Raw genomic sequence first — 20,214 nt, forward strand, 5'->3', positions numbered from 1 at the left:
ATACCATGACTGTGACATATCTTGGGTACTGTTTAACATGTCACAGGTTTGTATAACAGTCACTGCCTTTGCCACATTGACAGGTGACCCGCTGAGACGTGTATAATCTGCAACCTGATGTAGACCCATCCACATACATGCACACTTTTACTTAGCATCACTGGGACTAGACCCCCCTACCTAGGTATGTAGTGATACTGAAGTGTGTGGCTTTCATTGCACACACCACACAGAATTTAGGGTGAGATGTGTTCCAGGTTACATGTTACATGCAGAACATCCCCAGACATGTACAGTATGCTAATGTGAGATGTAATTGGTGTATATGGACAATACATAGTGTGACATACCTTCATATACACATCAACAGACACATAACAGGCAGACACGTGTCTGAGAGACCTGGGCCTATCACTGCTAACTAACTTGACTGGGTGTCCAATGTGTTACAGTTAGGCTGCACACAGCACATGCATAACTGGCCTGAATTGTGGTATCAGTTACCTGTATGGTTGATGGTGACAGTGGTAACCATAACGTGAGAAATATACCATGCATACCTTGGTGTAATGACAGTGTACACAGCACCCACATCCCCCAGTGGATATTGTACTCCCTGAAACAGATGATGACACTCTGACATACCCACCATCACACATTGGCCACGACTGCAATACAACCCATTGTACTACAAGGATATGCATCGAATCCACATGCTACACGCATAGTAGGGTGTTGCATTGTCATGCATTACCTATGGGCAGAAACAACACTATCTGTACTACTGTGTGGCAATGGGTATTGTAATAGGAGTATGTGACCTTGGAATGCTGTACCCTACAGATTTACAGACATGCACACACTTGCCAGAACACAATGGGTATTCCATGCCTATCAACCCATTTGTACAACACTATTGTGCTGGTACTGCAAGGCTCGTGTAGCTGGTATGGAGAGGAGCTTAACAGGGTACATGTAATGTCCCATACAGCAGCAGCCACAACTGACTATGGCAATGGGTGTTGTGGTGGTTGTGAAGCCTCTCATGGAATTCCCAAGTACAGATGTGCTAACACACAGACACTGCTATACTCAGTCATGCACATGTGCACATGTGTAAGTACTGGGGTGCATCGCTGCAGGTGGTCATAGCTGTGTACCTAGCTATTGTCCAAGGAGAGATGGGTTGTACAGGGGTTTTGTGTACAGTGGTATCCTGCCACCTGCCATGTGGCAACAGACAATCTATTGACAGACACTACTGTAGTGACCCTCAGGTTGAGTGACATGCATCAACCAATGCTCCAGGTGCTTCCTGCACATGGACACTGAGGGGATCAAGTTGACATGTATGCAACATGTATTACAACACATGGTTAGTGTCTGTGATGGAGACCTGTACACAAGCATGTTCTGTTGACTGTGGTAGTGTAGTGGAGGTACTCATGGCATGTGGTGCATACAGGGTGTTATCTCCTATATGTGCCATTTCTTACACAGCTAGGCAGACATATCAGTGTCAATCAAGCTTAGGTTGCCTGTACATATCCCAGCTGGATACCTGCAATCTGCACATCTGTACAGGGACTGACAGTCATCAGCTTTGCAAGTAGCTATGCAATAGGATGAATGTGTTGACAGAACGGCATTTGACAACAATATGTATGCCATAACTACATGTTAAAAGCCCTCACTAACATGTGCTGTGCAGACGGTAATCTACAGTTACATCACACATGTTGGATCATTACCCAGTAGAGGTTATATACTAAAACACAGCTCACACACCAGGGATACAACACGGAGGCCTCAGAGTCCAGCTATGCCTGCACGTGTGCCTGTTGTCAGTACTACATTTAGCACTCTACTCTTGCCTGGGTAAGCACTGTCAACAGTAGTACTGCCATGATACACTACATGCCAGTGTGACAGCATGTACCCTGGGCTACTACCCCTGTATGTAACAAATTCACACAGATAAAAGTGCTGTACAGGCCTCATATATGTCTGTGTCCCAGACATGACACTCACACCCCTTGCTACTGTAATGACAGCACATAGGCACATGTATTGTACATGCCATTACATACACTTATTACAGATGTCATTACCCTGCTATATTATCACACTTGGTGGTGTGAGCTGGTTACCAGGGCTAAGCCATGATTAGCAGGTATCAACATTGATGCAATATAACAGCTAATCTGATTTGCACACTAGTAAGTAAGTGAAGCCTACACTGTGTAAGAGTGCATGCATTTACCCGTAGCTTAGCACCGCTTAGCGTCATGCAAAACCCACGCAAATATGCTTAAAGCTGCTCAGAATTGCCTTAACCACTCTGTATCTGACAGCCCTTATTCTGCCCAGCAACAAAATAAACAGCCCTTGCAGGTCTTGAACCTAGGACCCTGTACACCATAGTCACAACACTTAACCATTACGCCATGACCATTGTGAAAACAGTTATTGTTTTTCCATCATATCTGTCAATACACATATTGATTAGTATTAAACAATTGCCTTTTATTCCACAGTTGTGTAGTACTTGTTATTGATATGACTGCTGCAGCACATATGTTGTTTTATCATAGTATACACATAGCAGATACATACAGTGAGATACATCTGGGAGGGTATACGCAACCATGAGGTTTACACATGACAGGAATATGGATATATACATATAATAGGTTGATACATGTCTACATGTACATACACATATATATTCATGCATATGTTTGTATACACATTTGTATCGTGCAACATATATATGGCCATGTATACATCTGTTTGTATATACACACACACACACATATATATATATATATATATATATATATATATATATATATAGCTATATATGTATGCACATCCTATGTATACAGATATCCCAATTTATGTAGATATCTATGACTATATGTGCATACATATCTATTCTGGTATATCTATTACTGTCAGTATATATATGTAGATATCCATAAGTATATGTGCATATGTATCTCTATCTGTATATGTGTAGACATATATTGCTGTGTATATGTATATATCTGAGTGTTTATATATGTGTATATATATATATATATATATATATATATATATATATATATATATATATATATATATATATATATATATATATATACATATATATACATTTATGTACATATACATATCCATCTATGAATGTTGATATCTATATGTGTGTATACCTGTATAGATATATGGATAATTATATATACATATATGTTCACCATATGTCCAGAACATGGAGTGGAGCCCTACCTCAGCCCCAATAGTCCCAACCTCTTAGTGCAAGGGGATGTCAGGTATGTATTGCAGTTATATATGTAGACTATTGCTACTGTAATAGGGGTTGTCTTCATAGACATGTTGTGTGGGGGAGGTCACATCTGCTTTTAACATGTGTGCCATTGGCTATTGACAGACATCCTAAGAGCTTCATAGTACAGTACCACGGTTAGCAGAGTAATGATCCTGTGGACTACAGCAGAGATATGGCCAATAAATGTGTACAGTCTGACACACTCTGGTCAGTCCAGAGGTATACACAAAACCCCTTAGTGCAAGACATGTGGCCAAGCCTGACAATGTGGATTTTAACAGCCATGTAGATGGATATATCACGTAAATACTGGTATACATTTGCCCCCATAGGTTATGCATTCACACACCCCTGTCTGTCCTGACACAAAATAGCCACTGGTACAGATGTGACATGGCCACATACTACCCACTAGTTAGTGACATACATCTGTACAGCATCCCACTGCTTTGTCTGACATGCATAACTGTTATGGTGGCCTGGCAGCAGTACATCTGGGAAGTATCTGGACATAACATCACACTGGGTAAGTACAGTAAGCTGCTAGGCATGTAACAAAGCACTGGACAGGCTACAGGCAGACTGCCACAACACTGGCCTGCATTTCTTATGGGGGAATACACATGTACCTGCATATATAGCAGGATCTACAGGCATGTCACAGCACAGAGTAACAGACACCTGTGTGAAAGTGGATAACAACAACCAATGTGAACACAGCCACATATGGTAAGCTAGCATAATATTACAGTATATGGACTATCTGATCAACACCATCCTCATATGTGCCACTCACACCCTAACCCTACATATACTGGGCCACTACACAGTGTGGTCTGATGCCAGTATGTGGTATGGGACTTGTGTGTGTTTGGCCCTACAAACATGTAAGCTGATAGGGTAACATACCCTGGAGCACCATGTACCATCAGATAGAACAGGACCAAGAACAATGACATCTACAACAGTCTGTACACAGGCCAAGGTACATATTCACAATACACACACGTTGGCAATCACCATAAGTATACTGACCTCAATACTGCACACACAACCAAAGAATGCCCAGGTTATGTCCTCAAATATAACCCATACTATACTTAACATGTGTAGCAGTCTGATATCTCACTGACTTGTTACCAGATATGATGTCAATAAATTATGGTGTACAGAACATATGCATCTCTTACTGCATGACATATGTACAAAGGTTGAAAGAGTTGTGGCTGGAGGCACAAACACAGGGCCAATATTGGCATGTTGCTGTGATAACCTCATACATTTACTGTTGTAACAGGGTTTGTTGTGACATATGTCCTATGAGAGATATGAAGTCAGTAACTCTAATGGCTGTCAGGATATACTGACTGCAGTCCTCACACTATGCTTCTGCAGTTCACAGCTAGTTGCTCTGTGAGTAACACAAGAAACAAAAGGCACCACACACTGTCCAGTCTGCAGATGACCCTACAGATTGGGGTTTCCTCAGAAACATAGCACTGTCATGACAGGTATTAAAACATGCAGATCAACCATATCCACACACACTCTGTTAAACCAACATTACTCCAAATGCAGAATAGCAACACTTACATTCTGTAGTCATGTCAGGCACATCCCCCTTCCATGTGTTGGCCTGTTTCCACAGTGTATGTTGTTAGAGATAAATCCCCAATCCATCTGTGATGCTGTTTGTCAAACACCAGATCTAGGTCCTGCTCACAGTGAATGAAAAGGCCCAACACCAACATGATGTTCCTAGATATTGGAGTGTGTTTCCATGCAATTGGCTATGGGAATGTTACCACAGCTGTTCTACATGCAATCAGCTAGAGGACGGCTGCAATTCATGCAGAGGCCATCAGCTGATCATGGGCATCACTTACTTAACACATGCTGCTGCCTAAGCAAAGCAGGTGTAGTTCTCCACATCCACCAGAGAGGGAGTAAGAGAGGCAGACAGAGACAAAGTAAGTCAAGGAGGGGGTGGGAGAGTAAAACCTAAGCATGTTTGTGTCACACACCTACCAGTACAGGGTATAAAACACCTGACTGACTATGTATTGCTAACACACATCTATACAGTTATTGGATGTGCCACATAGCTTACATGTTGAGAAATCTCCAAATGTATATGTGATGGTGAGTGACATCTGCAACAGTGATATGGTAGTGATGCGGTAGGTGTAGTACACGTGCTTGTCCACATGAACAGGTGTCACTGTCAACACAGCCACACTCTCTCAAGGACTCACACACATTGACACACTTGGCAGGGTCAGGAATACACTTCCTCATTAGGTAGTTTGCCACACTACAGTACTGTGCAAGTATCACATGCACCACTGGGGTTATCCAGAGGTTATATGGGCAAAGGGTATGTTGAGGTGTTTGACATCAGACAGAATGCTTCAGTATGCCAATGGGGGTTATAGTGAGTGTGAATGTGGTCAAAAGCATCATACACCACACACACAGACACAGGATGCCAGTACTGAAGTACTGACATGCATGCATGCATTGCTTCATGGGTGTGTAGTGGTTGACTGTGCCAGAAGGCTATCCAAGGCTAGGAGAAGGGTATACCTTGGCATCAGGTCACATGACAATTGTCTGCAGTGTGGCTCAGGGGTGTAGTGTCTGGATTGGCCCACACAGGTGGGTATTGTATTCACCATCCAGTCACCTGGGTAACTATTGTGTGGCCATTGCTGTTCAGTGCTTGCCATGCATGTGTTCTTTAGTCCATGACATGGATGGTGTCTGGGATGTGCACACATCCCACATGAAAGTACAGTGACATGTGGAACTGTACCTGGGGTGTCTGGCCCATATTGTGTACACAGAATGTTATTATCAGACGTGCCTGTCCTTATGTGCTGGGAACAGGTAATGGACAGCAGGGTGACCATGCACCTACATTGATAGCATGATACAGGTATTCCCTGGTGTCAATGGCATCTATCCATACAGGGCATGTGTATAAGGCATGGCATGTCCTTTGTGGGTCACCTTTGATGACACCACAGTTGTTGCTGGCATCCAGTGAGAAGCATAGTGAAGGCACACTGTCTGCATGTACGTGCATGTTGTACTGATGGACAGGGTGCCATGCCCTCTGTCGTCCACTACAATCACACCATGGGTAATATCTGTGGACAATATGCAAGGTACTACCAACATAGCAGTTGTTGCCTAGGCAAGTGTGTTTGTTTATGAGACATGGGTTGAGAGTATGCTCTGTGTAATACAAGGGTTGCTAACTTTGTTCACCAGGCCTTGATGTCACATGTAGGGGTATGGATTGCCACCCCAGCCTCTCAGCTATTTCACATCTGTTATTCTTGTAAGGTGGACACTGTGACATTTAATAGGGCTACCATATGAGAAATTTGCAAAACCCACTCCACAATGAGTCCAGTTGTTACACAATCACAGCCACCTCCACACCAGATACGAATGACAAACACACACACACACACACACACACACACACACACACACACACACACACACACACACACACACACACACACACACACCTGCCATGTCTGGGATTAGAACTCCTACCTAAGTAGTTAATTACACTACAGCATTATGTAGTTAGGGGGACGTGCCATGGAGATTACTGGAATACATCTTCCCCAAAGGTGTATTTCACAATGAATGACATCAGCAGCCTTGCCAAAGTAGGGTATTTGATTTGTAGTGAGTGTGACTAGCCTAAAAAGCATTGCTAACTACACAAAGAAAGACACACACAAGCATCCACACTTGCCATGTGTGGGACTAGAGCCCCTACCAAACTACTATATTACATTATATCGTTACCCTGTTACAGGACACATCACAGAGATTACTGGGTAGTATACCTTTCCCAAAGGTGTATTTCACAGTGAATGACATCAACAGCCTTGCTAAAGTAAGGCATTTGAATTGTAGTGAGTGCGACTGGCCTAAAAAACGTTGCTCCATACACAGACAGAGACACACAAACACACATACACACAGTTGCTATGTCTGGGATTAGAAATGCTGCCTAACTAGTTTATCACACTACAGCATTACGCAGTTATAGGACACTCCACATTGACTACTGGGCAACACCTTTCCCAAAGGTGTATTTCCCAGTGAATGACATCAGCAGCCTTCCTAAAGTAGGGAATTTGAATTGTAGTGAGTGTGATTAGCCTAAAAAGCATTGTTTCCTACACAGAGACACACAAACGCACACACACCAAGTTGCCATGGCTGGGATTATAGCTCCTGCTTAGCTAGTTTATCAAACTGCAGCATTACACAGTTATAGGACACACCACAGAGATTATGAGGCTTTATTTTTCCCAAAGGTGTATTTCACAGTGAATGACATCAGCAGCCTTGCCAAAATAGGCCATTTGATTTGTAGTGAGTGTGACTAACCTAAAAAGCATTGCTCCCTACACAGAGAAAGAAACACACACACAAACATCCACACTTGCCATGTGTGGGACTAGAACCCCTACCAAAGTACTATATTACATTACAGCATTACACTGTTATATGGCGCACTGCAGAGATTATTGGGCTGCACCTTTCCCAAAGGTGTATTTCACAATGAATGACATCAGCAGCCTTGCCAAAGTGGGGCATTTGAATTGTAGCATGTGTAACTAGCCTAAAAACATTGCTCCCTACACAGACAGAGACAAAACACACACACACACACACACACACACACACATACACACACACACACACACACAAACCCACACACACATGCACACATATGCACACACATGCACACACACATAGTTGCCATGTCTGGGATTAGAACTTCTACCTAACTAGTTTATTACACTACAGCATTACGCAGTTATAGGAGGTGCCATGGAGATTATTGGGCTCCACCTATGCCAAAAGTGTAGTTCACAGTGAATGACATCAGCAGCCTTGCCAAAGTGGGACATTTGAATTGTAGTGTGTGTTACTAGCCTAAAAAGCATTGCTCTCTACACAGACAGTGACACACACAAACGCACTCACACACACACAATTGCCATTTCTGGGACTAGAACTCCTACCTAGCTAGTTTGTCACACTACAGCATTCCACAGTTATAGGATGTGCCACAGAGATTACTGGGCTACACTTTTCCCAAAGGTGTGTTTGAAAGTGATTGACATCAGCAGCCTTGCCAAAGTGGGCATTTGAATTGTAGTGTGTGCAACTAGCATAAAAAGTATTGCTCCCTACACAGACACACAGTTGCCATGTCTGGGATTAGAACTCCTACCTAACTAGTTTATCAAACGACAGCATTAAGCATTTATAGGACACACCGTAGAGATGATTAGATACACCTTTCCCAAAGGCGTACTTCCCAGTGAATGACATCTGCAGCCTTGCCAAAGTAGGGCATTTGAATTGTAACAAGTGTGATTAGCCTAAACAGCATTGCCCCCTACACAGACAGTGACACACACACACACAGACACAAAAACAGTTGCCATGCCTGGGATTAGAACTCCTACCTAACTAGTTTATCACACTACATCATTTCACTGTTTTAGGATGCATCACAGAGATAACTGGGCTACTCCATTCCCAAAGATGAACTTCAAAGTTGATGACATCAGCAGGCTTGTTAGTAGGGCTATGGGGAGGGCAGTGTGTGTGCATGGGCCATAACCCATTCATCTAGGGGTTGACACACCACATGCAGGCACATGCAGGGTTATCTTCCACAGGTAAGTGTATACAGTTGCTTGATGACTACTGCCTTGTAGAGTCATGTTGCACAGCTAGCACTTGTGTCACATAGTCTGTAATGCTGACAGATACCAGTGGCTACTTTCTACAGTGAGTGAGATTTACACATCATGTGGTTGTAGCGATTTGACTGTGTGCTGGGTGGGACAGGCCTCATGATGAATGGCTCTTTGTCACAGTCACTCTCTTCCACACATCTATGTATGTCTACTTATGGCATATTATAGTGTGTTGTCCTTGGATATATGTCTATATTCCTATCCAATGTGTCTGCAAAGCATGACTAGTGCATACTGAGGAGTGTATGCACTAACATCTGCAACTGTCAGATATGTATGGTCCACTGTTGTTGGCAGACATGGGCTTCATTTGTTTGTGTGTGAGCATGCCCAGTATGACCTTTCAGTATGTTGTTGTCTAACATAGCCTTCATTACTCTAAGTGTGTGAGCATGCCCAGTATGTCCTTCTGTATTGAATGTGTGGATCCATTCCAGGTAGTTTGTACTTCAGTGAAGACCTTTGTGTTGTACACCTACAGGTAGCAAACTGTTTCTGCAGGGTATCTGTAGATTATTTGGCAATATGGGGTCAAACTGTGCAAGGGATAGTGTGTACTGTAGGTGATTGTGTCTGTGCTGCTTCTGCTACATGGTACTGGTGTTAGCAGAGATATTCAGATATGTGTACTGTTATACACTGTGATGTTTTATGTCCTCAAGTACTGTCAGGTGGACATTCTTCCTCACAGTGATGTCCTGGAGAGTAAGGGTGAATGCAGTTGTGCCCGGTATTGTGGGTAAATGCCTACATATTCATGGGAAGTTATGCCATTCTGGATGGGAAGCTGCAGAAACTTGCTGCTGGGTCTGTGTATCAAGTTCAGCACCTTGGTACAGTGGTGGCAGAGGATCCCATACTTGTACATCCATTGACATGACAGAATGGCCTTATCTTGCTGTGGCAATACCTCACAGCTGTACAGATTCACACAGGTTACCCAGAGGCAGGGGTCATAAGTCAGGACATTACCCCTATTGTGGTGTACAGGCAGGCTTGTAGACATCCATTTATGTGTTTGCAGTCAGGGTTAGTATGTGCACACAGCTGTGTGTCTGACCTTGCACATTCCATGTCCCCCCCATTATTCTATCCTCTTCCATACATTATGCACGCATTCTCTGATACTTTCCCTAAGGTTATCACCTCATCAGAGCTGTGTTTTGGTGTTGGTCCACAGTTCATGCAGTGGGACATGGTGAACATGTTACTGTGGTATGTCCACATGGCCTTGCATATGGCTTATGTGGAGTGTATTATGTTGTTATTTGGGTGTCCATGACGTAACATGCATTGGCAGTACGTGTGAGGCACAGGCCTTTGGCAGAGGCCTGTAGGCCATTTGGTGGTGATGCAGGCCAGCTGTGGCAGGCCATTGCATTCTGTCAGTCCTACAGTCCCAGACCGCTATACAGTATATTCCCCTGGGGTGACAGGGTAGATGTGCCAGGTGTTCATGCCAATACTTTTTATCACTATTGATCAGGTGGTGTGGATGCTGGCAAGGTGCTACCTACAGCTAGGGACACACCTGCATGGAACACCTGCACTGCATGCTGCAATCTTTCATTATTGCCATATACAGTTGGTGGTCATATTGTAACCATTCCCAACAGCAGGGATACGACCAGAGAGGTACCTCTGGGTGGTGTTTGGGTGAGCTGGGTTTATGTGTGCCACGGACACTACTTGCATCTGACTCACAGATATGCATGGGGCATTTGAGTTATACTGACATATGCAGGTACATCAGTTGTTCCCCAAAACATCAGTCCTATCACCTTTGTGATCTGCAAGTGTTTGGCCAGATGACACTACTTTTCCTACTGCAGGCCCAGATGATGTGATGCATACTTGTATGTACAATTCCAAGGGTGTGTCCATTTCAGAGATACACATTATGTACTGTATGGCTGGGGTACATTTCCCTGTGTACTGCTTGTATATCTAGGCCAACAGCCATGCCATGTCAATCTTTCAGATGGTGACACATATTACCACCATACATTTACAATGCCTTACTCCTAGCATATGTTATACTGGTGGGGATTGTCTTTGGCACTGCAGTTGTGAGGACTTGGCCCTGTCATTGGCAGTAGTGGGCAATGGCCACCAGGTCAAACCTCATCATGCATACATACTAACCACTCTTACACAATATGAAACACACACCAACCTAACACACACATACCTGCATATTGTACAAATGCTACTTTGGCCACCTCTGGGCATCTGTGCTCCATTGGTATTATACCTGCACATACATGTTACTATATTTCTTCATAGGATTGTGGGGGTACACCTGTTTATTACTACTACATGTGTACATCGGATTGGGGGGCACACCAGACCATTTCTACTTTTCTACATAGGATTGGGGGCACACCTGACTGTTACTACATGTCTACATAGGATTGGGGGGCACACCTGACTGTTACTATATGTCTACATAGGATTGGGGGGCACAGCTGACTGTTACTACATGTCTACATAAGATATGGGGGGCACAACCCCCCATGACGACATAAGATATGGGGAGGCACACCTGACTGTTTCTACACTGCTACACTGGAGTGGAGGGGCACACCTGACTGTTACTACATTTCTACATCAGATTGGGGAGGCACACCTGACTGTTACTACATGTCTACATAGGATGGGGGGCACACCTGCTTGTTAGTACTACATGTGTACATCGGATTGGGAGGGCACAATAGACCGTTTCTACTATTCTACATAGGATTGGGGGGCACACCTGACTATAACTACATGTCTACAGAGGTTTTGGGGGGCACATCTGTTTCTACATTGCTACACAGGATTGGGGGCACACCTGACTGTTACCTCATTTCTACATAGGATTGGGGGCACACCTGACTGTTACTACATGTCTACATAGGATGGGGGGCATATCTGCTTGTTACTGCTACATGTGTACATCAGATTGGGGGGCACAATAGACCATTTCTACTTTTCTACATAGGATTGGTGGGCACACCTGACTATTACAACATTTCTACATAGGTTTTGGGGGGCACACCGAACTGTTTCTACATTTCTACACAGGAATTGAGGGGCACACCTGACTGTTACTACATTTCTCCATAGGATTGGGGGCACACCTGACTGTTACTACATGTCTACATAGAATTGGGGGCACACCTGACTGTTGCTACATGTCTCCATAGGATTGGGGGAGCTCACCTGACTCTTTCTACATTGCTACATGGGAGTGGGGGGGGCAAACCTGACTGTTATTACGTCTACATAGCTTTTAGGGTGGCACACCTAACTGTTTCTACATTGCTAGACAGAATTGGGGGGCACACCTGACTGTTACTACATGTCTACATAGGATTGGGGGGCACAGCTGACTGTTACTACATGTCTACATAAGATATGGGGGGCACACCTAACTGTTTCTACATTGCTACAGAGGATTGGTGGCACACTTGACTGTTACTACATTTCTGCATAGGATTGGGGGGCACACCTGACTGTTACTACATCTCTATATAGGATATGGGGGCACACCTGACTGTTTCTACATTGCTACACAGGATTGGGGGGCACACCTGACATGTACACATTTGCTATGACTGTACTGGTATGTCAGGTACTCCATTTCATTCTGTTTTCTAATCTATCATGCTGACTAGAGGCATATCAGTGTACTACAGGTCTTAGGTTTGATTGACCTACATATTAGTTTCTGACTTCCTAACCTTCAGAACTAATATTCCACTGCCTGACCTGATGTAGTCTGTCTGTGTACGCCTGGATGGGAGGTTACCCATAGGCATCATTCAGAGGCCTTAGCACAGCCTTTGATTGTGTTTGTCTACACCTGTCCTGCTGGCTGAGACTGTTGCTGGGTATGAGAACCTCCCTGACTGGCATATGTGTGTCATATGGACACACATATGGCTCAGCACATTTCCTGCAGTGGGTTTTGTCACCATGTGTAGTACTGGCTACTATGGTGACACCAGTATTTGTTACAGATATCATGTTGCCACTATTGGTGTCTACTATCTGCTGGCATCCCATTTAGCCACCCAATTCCCTTGCATGCTCACATCCATACCATAGATACAGGTAACAACACATACTACTCCATTCGGCAATTGATAAGGTGAGTGACTTACCTTGTGGGTGTGCCAGTATTGAGGATGGTACTGGAGGGCTGCCTATGTCAAATGCACATAGTACACTCCCTACACATGGTTGAGCACAGGTAGTGTCATGTTTGGCACCCCTTTTACTGTATGCACTAGTCAGAGAGAGGTGTCATTCCCTGGGTCCCTCCTCTGTCAGTATATGTGCTATGTGTTGTCTCTTTCCCAAGGCCAGGGTATACTGGGTACACCTCCTTCTGCCTACTGGGGCAGGCTCAGGTTGTTCCTCCTCTAAGTCACTCTGTGCCTGTGCAGGCCTTGGCAATGGTGGGTGGCTGTATGGCCCTGCCCCGTATTGTTCCTGCTGCAGCTGTTTCCACAGGATCATATTGTGTAGCATGGCACATATGATGACAACTTGAGTACATGTAGCTGGTGAGTACTCAAGGCTCCACCGAATGTGTCCAGGCACTAGAAACATGACTTGAGTGTCCCGAACACATGCTCTATTATAATTGTGGTCTGTGCGTGTGCCTCATTATGGAGTTCTTGTTCGGGTGTGTGTGCATTTCTGATGGTTGTCTTCAGCCACGGCTGCAGTGCGTAACCAGCATCCCCCACTAGGTAACTGTAAGGGATGTCCCCATTGGCAAATCTCTGGTACAGCTGCGTCAGATGCCAGATGTGGGAATCGTAATAGCTTCCAGGGCAGCCAGCACACACATTCATTATTATGCTCTGGGCATCGCACACTACCTGGCAGCTGATGGAGGGGAAGCCCTTGCAGTTGATGTAGACCCAACCCCACTCACCAGGTGGTGCTTTGATGCGTATGTGCATGCAGTCTATAGCACCCACAACCTAAGGGCATTCCGCTACTTGGTGGAAGAGATGCATATTGCTGGCCAAAGCTTCACGGGTGTTGGGGAAATATACGTGCTCACCAGCATGTGCTATCATGGCATCCATGAACTGGTGGAGTACTCTGGATGCTGATGCCTGTGAGATCCCCATCATATCCCCAGTTGGCTTTTGAAAGGTACCTGTAGCTAGTATTCTTAGGCCTACACATACCTTGGTACCCACTGGGATGAGTTCCCCTCTGTTAATTTTGTGTGTGAGGCGTGGCCAGAACAGCTCAATAATTTGCTGTAGGAGTTCCCTGTCCACCCTATAGTGCTCCACTATCTCTAGCTCATGTAGCCCTATGGTAGATTACCCTGGGTCTGTACACTCTTCTCTATCTCCTCACTGTGGGTTGGTCGACAGCATTCTCATCCTCACCACCCTCATCCTCTTCCACATGTTGTTGTATGATAGCTATTGCAGCCCCTATCATTTTGTTGTTTTTGTTTGTTAAATTTCCCCTGCTTGTATACACTGGTGGTGTAGAGTATGTGGGAAAACTAGAGGAAAAGGTGTTTGCATAGTTTATAGTAGTGTTCTGGGATGGGCAGCTGCCTGTATAACTGGCTGATTCTGATATATTTCACCTGCCAGCTATGCTAGTTCTCCCTGATTACCTTCCTACTGCTGTTTCCCCTTCCCATTGCCTTCCTGTTTAAGCCTGGGGGTGCACCACACAAAGACAGTGCTCAAATGTGCACAGAGCTGCTGTTTACTGGTTTACTTTTTTCCCCTTTAAACCCAGTGCATGGCGCACACACCCGCTTAGACCCGAGCCACAGGGCTCCAATCCGCTTACAGTATGCCTGACACACCCCCCTATGATGTCAGCTAACTCCTAGGCTTTCACCAAGCTATTCCTGCTCTTAAACTATTGGGTGCTGACTAGCATGCAGGGGAAATCTGGGATTCAGTATCATTCCCCTCATTTGCATAGGATTGCCTGCTGATGCATAGTTACAGGTCCAACACAGAGCCTCCCCCCTTAGCATCCACTATTCACTGGACATGTTGTCTTCTGCCTGCCATTGAGTATAATGGCAAAATAGTGATTTTGGTTAGAATGCTTATTTTAGATTTTTTGTCTTATTTTTCGCCCAATCTCATTTGCTTGCTGCTGCCCTACATTTAAACAGCCGATATGGGCTAAAAAAATGTAAAAGTTGATTATTTTATTTTGGCAACTGTTTTCCATGCCAGTGGCCATATATTTGGCCATTGACATGCTTTCTACATAATATCCACCCTTTATTTGGAGCTGTCACGGCTCCGTTTTGTAGTTTGCAGAAATGTACTCGGTTACTGGCCGAGTACATTTCTGCAGATTACACTTGTCTTGCACGGCTGGCTTCCAGCTTCCTGGATTGCAAATCCACCTCATTTGCATGGATTTCACCTGCAAATGGGGTGATTTGCCTACAGGTTCTGAGTCCATACAGGATTAGTGCAGGAGTGCTTATGCACATCCCTACAGCTTATTCCAGGCTCGCACGGCAGACATCTTGCCTGCTGGTGCTCCTGCACTAGTCCTGCAGACCGTGCAAGGCTTGCTGAATCTGGGGTATCTCTCCTCATAGTTAGGTCTAAATGCTTTTGATTGCCTAATCAAATCAATTTTCTACCAACTTATGCTGTTCAACAACTTGCAAATCAAGAGATTGTACATATTAAATCAATTATGGTTTTACTAATTATTGTACTATTTTATGTTCTATAGTTAATGTTTCTTGTATAATTGAAGAGCTCAGTTGGACAAACATGGTCACAAATATCAAATAAATAAATAATAAATAAATAAATACCTGAAACAGCACAATATAAAACAAGGACCTCCAAAGCTGAAAAACAAACAAAGAACAATCACAACCAAAGTGTCACATAGCTCACAACACCAGTGTGCCACCCAGCAACAACCCCTAAGGCAAGATAACATACCTAACACTTTAGTCATAGGTGACTCTATAGTCAGGCACACTGATGTCCCACTCATCAGGTTGAACAAGGAGAAAATTACAGTGAGCTGCCTGTCAGGTACTAGGATCCACCACATAACTCATGCACTCAAGTCACTCCACAACAAGTACAAATATGACTCTGTCATTGTCCATGTTGGAGTGAATGACTTGAGACGTACCTCCCTGGACTACATGGAAAAAGACATGGAAGAGCTCCTGGATCATGTGGCCCAGGCAGGTATGACCCTAGCCCTGAGTAGCATCCTGTCTTTGCCCAGAATGATACCACAATATAAGGACAAAATGATTGACTTCAACAATTGGCTAAGCTTCTGGTATCATTCAAAGGGGATCCAGTATCTGTCTGCCTGGGACGACATAATCAACAGACCACAATGTTTTGCCAGAGATGGTCTGCACCTGTCACCCCTGGGATTCGGGTTACTGGCTAAGGCTCTTGCCACCCCTATAGTGCCTTTTTTAGGCAAAGTTCAAAGGACAAAATCACCACGTAACAGGTACAAGCATGCAAAATCTAAAGGTAATGCTACTCAATGCTAGAAGTCTAAACCTCAAAATGCACTCTCTTGAGGCACTCCTAAAAATGGAGAACATCGATATCTGTGCAGTAACTGAGACCTTGTTCAAGGCTACAGAGAGCACCCCTGCAATACCAGGCTACAACTCTTACCACACTTTTTGGCCACCAAACCAGGATCGAAACACTAAAGGTGGAGGAGTGTCCATATTCACCAAGGATATTCACACCACCAGGTTAGTTGCCCAACACAATGCGTCTAAAATTCTCCAGGTGCAACTAACACTAGGTAAGATGGCAATCCAAATTGTAGCTTGCTACAGATCCCCCACCATGCCCCCAGATTCTCATTGCACCTTTCTATACATACTGGAAAATATTAATATACAACCAAACACCTTAATACTGGGTGATTTCAACTACCCTGCCATTAACTGGGAAAATTACTCAAATACCAACACCTTTGCCTGACGGTTCTTGGAATTCATAAATTACAATGCACTGGATCAACTAATCCATAGTCCCACCAGGGTCTCCAATATCCTAGACCTGGTCATTACTAACATGGGAAATCGATGCTCCACACCTATGGTTACCCCCTCATTGGTCAGGTCAAACCATAAGCTAATCACTCTTAATATCCACATCCCATCCCCACCCCCCAGTAAGGAAACCTTCATAAAAAAACTTCTCCAAAGCCAACTTCATGCTACTCAAGTCAGAAGTTACAAACTTCATGACACCCATGCAGACGGGAACAGAAAGTTCGACTGCTGAGTCCTACACTAAGGCACTGTATGAGCACATCCACTCATGCATGAATCGTGCCATCCCAAATAGAACCAGGATGCTCTCCTCCAAAAAAAGGAAGCCAATCTGGTGGTCCCCTGCCATAAACAAACTTTACAATAAAGGAGGAAACTGTTGCAGAAAAGAGGAAAATCCCAGGATGCAGCATCATTAAGAAGCTGAGATCCCTCATAAAATCCTCCAAAGCTGCTTATGAAAATAAAATTGCCAAAGATTCCAAAGACAACCACAAAGCATTCTATAACTATGTCAAGAATCTAAATGGCAAAGATCTACTCTGAGCTACAACAGAATGGCATTAAATACACTGATCCCAAGGATATTGCCAATATCCTGGCAGATCGATTCAGTGCCAACTTCACCCCCCCTCTCGCCCCCTAAATGGCCCATCTCAAGACCGGAAGATTGCCAAATTCTGGTAATAATGGCCACACAGGTAAAAAAACACACTCTCCAAAGCTAAGAATACAGCATCCATGGGACCAGATGACATCCTGGGCCGTGTACTACATGAACTACAAAATGAACTGGCACCTCACCTAAGTGTCATGTTTAATCATTCCCTCACCTCAGGCTTCATGCCCACTGAGTGGTGCACAGCTACAGTTATCCCATTCCACAAGGGGGGATCCACCTTGGATCCCGGGAGCTACCACCCCATCAGTCTGACAAGCCTGATCTGCAAGACCATGGAATGTATTATCATGGAACTTATAAATAAAGACATTGGCAACCTTAAAACACTGGACCCCACCCAGTTTGGGTTCGTGAAGAGCCGATCTTGTCTCCTGAACCTGATTAACTTCTTTGAATCAGTCTCCAGGTCCAAGGACAAGGGTAAGGCAGTCCACACAGCCTATCTGGACCTTGCCAAGGCCTTTGACACCATCCCCCACTCTGGAATCATAGATAAACTTACTAAGCTGGGCATTAATCCCTACATCACTTGATGGGTTGCCAACTGACTTACTGACAGAACCCACACTGTAAAAGTAGCTGAATCCAAATCCATTTCCAGACAAGTGACAAGTGGAGTACCTCACAGTTCAGTCCTGGGACCTCTCTTGTTTGGCATCTACTTCTCTGAAGTACAGGCCAACACTACGGGACTCTGGCTAACAAAGTTCACAGTTGACTGCAAACTGGGAGCCATTATTGAATCCCCAAACGATGTGGATACTCTACAAAAGGGCCTTACAGAAACAGATGCTTGGTGCCAGAGCCATGGGCTCAAGCTCAATGCCAATAAATGTATAGTTATCCCCTTTGGGAAAAAAAACATGTACCCGTGAACTACCACATAGGTGGCAGTACACTAAACACTGAAAGTGTGATAAGAGACTTAGGGACACAGGTGGACAGTGGTCTCACCTTCAATAACCACATCGCCACAACAGTCCTCTATGTGGCACACCTCATCACTAAGGGCTTTTCATCCAGAAAAAAGGAGGTCATTGTCCCACTGTACTCATCCCTCATTAGACCCATTATAGAATAGAATGCCCCTTTTGGTATGTATCTCTCAAGATATCTGCAACAATTGGAAAGGCCAGAGAAATACCTCACTAAAAGAATCACAGGCCTAAAGCAGATGCCGTCTGCTGACCTCCTTAAAAACTCCAGCTATACTCTGTCGCATATCGCCTACTCTGAGGCGATCTCTGCTTAACATACAAGGCCATGTCAAACCCAGAGCTGTTGGACATGCTACACTTAAAGAAATCCCAATCCCTCAGAGCCACACACTCCAGGGATCTAAACCTTGTCATCAAAATAAACAAAACATGATGGAGGGATAGGTTCCTGACCCAGAGGCTCCCCAGACTCTGGAATAGACTACCCATACATGTCAAGCAGAGCGCCGTTTTGACCCTCTTCAAAAGGAACCTTGATGATTGGATGGGAGAAAGGAAATTCACCCCAGGGATCACGTCAGTCGCCATGCTAGACGGGTCCAGGGAAGTAAATAGTGTGGGAAGAAATAGACAGAGAATTGTTATGGTTAGGTTTGTATAGGCCCTAGGGTCGATAGCCTAGTACCAAGCTATGAACCTATTACTATAGCTTTTGTTTTTCCAGTGTTTCACTTTTAAATAAATATTTGCAAAAAATAAATGTTATTTTGAGAAGAGTTCTCATATATACACTTGAAAAGAAGTTCAAACCTATTTTACTCATCATTGTGCCCATGATTCAAGCACTTTCTGCTTTCACAAAAATTAGTGATGAACTTTGAACTTTTCTAGGACCCAGATTTTCATCAAAACAGCTCAAGAAGCAGACTGGAAGTAAAACAAGCAAGAATCAAGCAGTTTCACACAACTAAATCATTCTTTTGATCTCTAGCTTTCTAAAGTGTTAATTGCTTTAAGTATGACCTGTGAAAGGAATGTGTTATACAAGAACAAAAAAAAAAAAACATAGACAGGGATTCAATAAACTCCATGCAGGAATAGTGCTGTTCCTGTGTGGGGTGAACCATGTCTGTTTCCGCATAGCCTTAACAGTAGCGCACCTTACATATTCATGAAGGTGTGCTACTGCTAAAGCTAAGTGGACACGAACACTACTGAGTGCAGGGGGCATGTTTTAGTAGTGCCCGCACATCCAACACGCCCCCTGCACTCTGAAACTGCAGTATGGCACTTTCTGAGTGCTTTCAGTGTACGCCAACACTGAAAGCAGGAAATGTAGATAGGAAGCAATGCAAGGGGTTGTGTGACATGTACTG

This window comes from Protopterus annectens, chromosome 4.part1 (genome assembly GCF_019279795.1).
Source record: "Protopterus annectens isolate FY-2018-M chromosome 4.part1, PAN1.0, whole genome shotgun sequence".
Classification (NCBI taxonomy): Eukaryota; Metazoa; Chordata; order Ceratodontiformes; family Protopteridae; genus Protopterus; species Protopterus annectens.